General features: G+C 35.6%; 1 protein-coding gene across 2 annotated transcripts in view; it reads right to left on the reverse strand.

Moving 5' to 3' along the window:
- Positions 1-3,820, reverse strand: part of LOC126973891 (neuropeptide CCHamide-1 receptor-like) — a 444,867-nt gene extending 441,047 nt beyond the window's left edge. For both annotated transcript variants that reach the window (XM_050821255.1, XM_050821256.1), the window contains exon 1: positions 3,579-3,820. The gene's annotated coding sequence lies outside the window, so the exon portion shown is untranslated. The remainder of the gene's footprint in view (positions 1-3,578) is intronic.
- Positions 3,821-6,000: the final 2,180 nt, after the last annotated feature.

Below are 6,000 nucleotides of genomic sequence, written 5' to 3' on the forward strand. Positions count from 1 at the left end.
TATCAAAAGGTAACACATACAAATAATAGTATTTTATTAATATTAAAGGTATAAGATTTGCATAAGAGGTAATAAAATATCTATTAAGCTATTTTGAGTTTTTGAAGTCGGTTCTTGTAAATGTTTTTTTTTTATTGTATAACTAAACATTTTTTCTAATTCTGTCCCTCACTTCTTGGATTAATTATACAAATTAAATTTGCAATCAAAATTTATGGACGACGCGGGAAACGAACCCGCGACCTTTCGGTTTTGTCCGAGCGCTCTTTCACTCTAAGCCAACCGCTCGAGTTAACTTGTCAGTATATCGGGCACGCATCAAAGGGAATTCGTGTGTAATCGCGTGCGCGTGTCCACACGATCTCCAGTCATTCATTCACTGGAGGACACTGGACAGTGAGGGAAGCCGTTCGTACTTGGCCTCGTCGTCGCGGCGTTGTTTTGTTTACCTTTTATTTACATAGCGCGTGTACGATAAAATGACTACTGGGCAGTCAAATAAAGTAACATTTAAATTCGTAGAACTACCCAGAAATATAGAATCCCAAACATAACTATCACAAAGATATTAATAAAGGTAAATAAATAGGTACAATATTTATCGACGTCGTACGACGTTGATAAATAATCGCTATACGACGTCGTATGACGGTCAGATATTTATCGTTACTTTGAGGTTTATAATCGCTCACCAATTTTATTAAAAAAGTTATTACATCAAAACAAACGTTCAACTAAATTGACAAAATAATTGTAGGTATACTGAAATTTAGTGAATGGTAGCAGCTATAAGCCACGTCCATCTTGAAGGACTGCCGCTTAATAAATAATAACGGACGATCGTGTGGATGCTTCCACGATGATCAACGATTAACTTGCCGATGACAGACGATCATACAAGAAATGATCATCGCCGATAGTGGAGAGGAGGCACTACACAATAATCAATGATTGATCTGCTGAGACAGATGATCATACAAATAACGATCATCGCCGCCGAATTCCACCTTGGCACAACACGCCACAAGTTAGGATATCATCCGCATCATCTGGATGTGTGGCGGTCCTCCACAGTGCGGTTTTCAAGGAGCTTTGTTCCTCGTACTACAAAGCTGTGGAATGAGCTTCCTTGTGCGGTGTTTCCGGGACGATACGACATGGGTACCTTCAAAAAAAGCGCGTACACCTTCCTTAAAGGCCGGCAACGCTCTTGTGATTCCTCTGGTGTTGCAAGAGAATGTGGGCGGCGGTGATGACTTAACACCAGGTGACCCGTACGCTAGTTTGTCCTCCTATTCCATAAAATTAAAACAGTCCGTTCGCGGGGTACTGCAGTAGATTTATTCCTGTCATAAGAGATGGCCCTGAAGAAACCCACAATTTGCCATTTGTTATCTAATCTCCCGTGTTCATTGTACAACCAGCCTCAAGTAATTGAGGACAATGATTTATGTCGCAATGTACCAAACGTCTCAATTTGCTAGCCCCTAGACCAATATTTCTGTATTAGAAGCTGCAATTCTATTATGCATTTCTTTTCAATATAATAATAACATTCATTAAAAAATTATCTAGTAAAAAGAAAAATATTAACATACTATTGTGTATCTGAATTTCAAAGTTGAAACTAAACGTTTAGTTTGGATAAATAGTTACTTTTTGAAGTAACTGGTATGTTATTTTATTTTTAATGAGTAAACTCAAAAACTACTTGACCGATTATATTCAAATACAAATGTTATTATTTAAGATAGGATATAATATCACTCATTGAAAGTCAAAAACTACCAATCTGAGAAAAACGGGCGCAACAAACTCACCGGGCTTTTTTGATAAAAATATGTAATGTCGTATGATAAAATTTATTATTTAATAGCCCGAGGGCGGTAAATTCATTCTGTGGTAAAGTCATTTATGTTATTGTAACCTTTACCACACAAACGTTTTTTTAACAATTCCTTTGAATTTCGTAATACATCTGTTTTGAACATTTTCTGGGATCTTTTTGTAAAAGCATATGCAACGCCCAACAAAAGACTTATTGACTCAACTTGGCCGAGTAGCGTGCATTATAAGTTTATGTTTGTTCCTGGTATTAACATTATGGATAAGACAGTTCCTAGCAACTTCACTTATGAGTGTATGTATATACATAACATTATCATGAAGGTATTGACCGGCAACACTTAAGATGTTTATTTCTTTAAGTTTTGCTCTCAATATTTCATTTTAATAGGTTATAAATAACGGGAATAGCCGTCTTCTGCAACAAAAAGATGGTATTAACATCGGCAGCATTGCCCCATAACAGTAACAACTAAAGTAAACTAGTCGCACCACGTCTAAGTCAGTTAATTGTTTAATCTTTTTGACCGCGTATCCTTAATACGGCGGCTCCATTGTTTTTTGAAATCCAGCGTTATGCCAAATAAAGCAGATTCCACAGGTTTTAGAAACCTCTCTGTTAAACAAATCACTAAATTAACTTAACTTCTTTCATCAGTAAAATGGTATAATACGTATAGCTTATTTAGTATTATTATTTTACTTGATGACCCGTGTGAATATTTCGCTTTCAATAAATTGCCAAACAAAAAGAATGTAATAAAAAATCCAAAAATCGTTCAAAATTAAGTTGATAATACCGACAATATGTGACTATGTTAGTTATTCATAATTATTCGTTAAGTAAACGTTTAATTTCAAAGCATCTGTCTATATTTCATCAATAACGATAAACAAGATTTTAAAAATGGTGTTTGTGGTAATAATTTTGACGAAGACACATCATACGTTGAAAACACTTTTGAGGAATCATATTTAGAGAACTTAGATTAAGGTTAATTAATGTAATTATACCCCAGGCGTAGTCCTTAAGTGTGGCAAAAAATACTACGCCCAAGCGGGTGTACTCGAGCCAGTCTCGAACAATGTGTGAGGTCATCAACTTAGCTAATAATTGAAACTCAAATGCCGGGATGCGTGGTAAAACTTTTTAAATATAATACTACAAGAAATAAGAAAGACACTGGGATCACATATATCATTAGTAAGTATTTTGTATTTTATTAATTTCAGTGTAAAATAACACGAAGCGTATATTACAAAATTGTAAATATGCCATTGAGTGTTAAGATGCCACGCACGTTGCCGTAATAAAAAAGCTATTGTAGAAAAGATTTTCTTAGGTAGTGGGGTATCGAGATTTAAAAAAGTTTGAGAACCCTATGTAATTTTAAATGATGTAAAAATAGGAAAACATCATAAGCAATGTTGGTTTTACAACAATTTGCTTTTATAAAGAGGAATCCGAATTTCTTACTGAGTAATTAGTATTACTCAGTAAGAAATTCGATAGTTCAAATATTACAAGAAAAAATGGGTTATTAATGACCCAACGTTATAAGCAATAAGAATTAATTGTTTATAATGTTACAACTAAAAAGAAATTTTAAGTTTAAAGTTATTAAGCTTAATATAATTTAGGGAAGTTAGTCTTATCAAGAACAGTGTAAGAAATAAGACAAATCACACTTCAAAGCTTAATCATAAAATTTTAAAACTAGTAATTTACTAACCTGTATAATTCATCCAAGTCTATAAATAACACATACAATGAAAGTTATTCCAGTGCACTTGAAAAACAAGAACTTTCCACATAAAAATATTAAATAAATGTCCAAACTTCACAACTTAACTAACAATTGTTTTGCTATTTTTTAAGGAGTATAGAAATTACTAATAGCACAATCTCTTGAAAAGTTCACGTATCGTAAACAGTTGCCAGCCCTAGCACTGTTGCTACTACCGCGCTCACCCGAACCTTACATTCAACTGAACGATATCTGCCTGAATTCGCGCGCAAGTTTTCTTTTAGGCTTCACCGTAGCGGGAAATCTCAAGCCTACATACTCTTCGCATTATTATAACAAACATTATTCTTTCGCTGGCCATATTTTACGATACTACAAAAGTATTTAACAGGTCATGATCAGTTTGATTTATGCGGGTCGTCTTTTATGTTCTTTATATTAAGATATTTTTCTACAAAAGTTAATATAAATAATAATACATTTATTTTATCGGAAGTAAAAATAATGTTTTGATGTAATCAGTTATGGTAAAACATTAAGGTCTGGTGAAAATGATAGGGAGGCTCCTTTGCACAGAATGCCGGCTAGATTATGCGTACCACAACGGCGCCTGTTTCTGGCGTGAAGCAGTAATGTGTGAACATTATTGTGTTTCGGTCTGAAGGATGCCGTAGCTAGAGAAATTACTGGGCAAATGTGACTTAACATCTTATGTCTCAATGTGACGAGCGCAATTGTAGTGGCGCTCGGAATTTTTGGTTTTTTCAAGAATCCTGAGCGGCACTACATGTAATGAGCTAGGCGTATCAATTACCATCAGCTGCACGTCTAGCTCGTCTCGTCCCGTATTTTCATAAAAAAAAGATAATTTTAAAGAAAACAGCGACGATGTAGCCAATAAAATTTTAACGTTTCAATGCAATTTGTCGATCTAAGAGCCATTGATTATGGAATATGGCACGTTTTATTGACGCTTCTCTCGGATTTTCAGCGGCATTTTGTAATTAGACGCACAAGATACCGATTTGCATGCACAGGTTATTTTTTATGAGACACAGAAAGGAGTTGAGATGTCATTCACTTGATAAGACGCTTAGATCTTTGGGAGAGGCTTTTCTCCCCAGCAGAGGACGTGTGTCTCCTGATAAGTAAAGATATGCAGAAGAAACATTGTAACAGTTCTCAGACTTGTTAATATGCCACTGAGTCATGGAGAGGAGCATGCATGCTACACGGTAGAGACAAAATAAGAAATTCATACATTAGAAAATCAACCAAGTTGAATATGAAATGAGAACATCGTAGTGGCAGTCATCATCATCAGCCGGAAGACGTCCACTGCAGGACAAAGGCCTTCCCCAAAGTTTTCCACGACAATTGGTCCTGCATTGCGCTCATCCAAAGTATATCCCGCAATGTTAACCAGATCGTCGGTCCAACTGGTGGGGGGCCTACCAACACTACGTCTTATGGTACGTAATCGCGATTTGAGGACTTAACTGCCCGAATGGCCATTTATCCGTCAAACTATGTGCCGTGCCCATTGTCACTTCAATTTCGCAATCATTTGGGTAATGACGGTGGCTTTGGTTCTCCTTCGGAACTCCTCATTATGATTCGATAGTAGTGGAAGTGGTGTGGATATATATGGTTTGTGAATTTAAAAAAATTGAGCGAAAGGGTCATAGTCTGGCAGTCAAGAGATGGGAAAAGAAACAGAGATAGGCAATTTCAATGGTTCAATGTTCCCGTAACGCTGAAGATCGTGGCAAGTGGAGGTGCATTGCGAAGGCTGCATAATCCACCACAGATACGTCTTTTGTGTACTTACAGTCTCATCATGCAACCACGACCACTCTGTCTAGAGTGAATGACTAAGGAGGGAAGAGGAATTTCGATGGCGAAGTCACATAGATGCTGTAGGCGGGAACTTGGAACTTAGAGGTCTATGCCAAAGGGAAAACAAATTAAGTCGGTATTGTGATGGGGATAGGTTAAGATATTATGTGTATGATAGAAAGTATTATCACTACACCCAAGCAATTATTAACTGTTTCTTGTTTTAGGCTGATGAATTTTTGCAGTCTGTTTGTACACGCCAATTGCTGAAACAGCCGATTTCAATGCGGTTTTCACTGGTGTATTTGGGATAGCTAAAAGAAACATAAGTTTAGAGAATTTGTTTCATATCGATAAAAATAAACTTTATAATGATTTTAATAAGCCAGTGGACTTAATTTTACAAGAATGAATTCGATATTTAGCATTTATTTTCAACTTTAAATCGTTTGAAATAATAATTTGTGTTATTTTTTGTAATATTATTAATTCTATTGAGTTTTTAGTAAGAAAACAGCATCAAAGAGACTTATAGTTAAATGGCTCAATGTCTTCTCATATCCTAAGT

The sequence above is a fragment of the Leptidea sinapis genome, chromosome 30 (assembly GCF_905404315.1).
Source record: "Leptidea sinapis chromosome 30, ilLepSina1.1, whole genome shotgun sequence".
In the NCBI taxonomy this organism is placed as follows: domain Eukaryota; kingdom Metazoa; phylum Arthropoda; class Insecta; order Lepidoptera; family Pieridae; genus Leptidea; species Leptidea sinapis.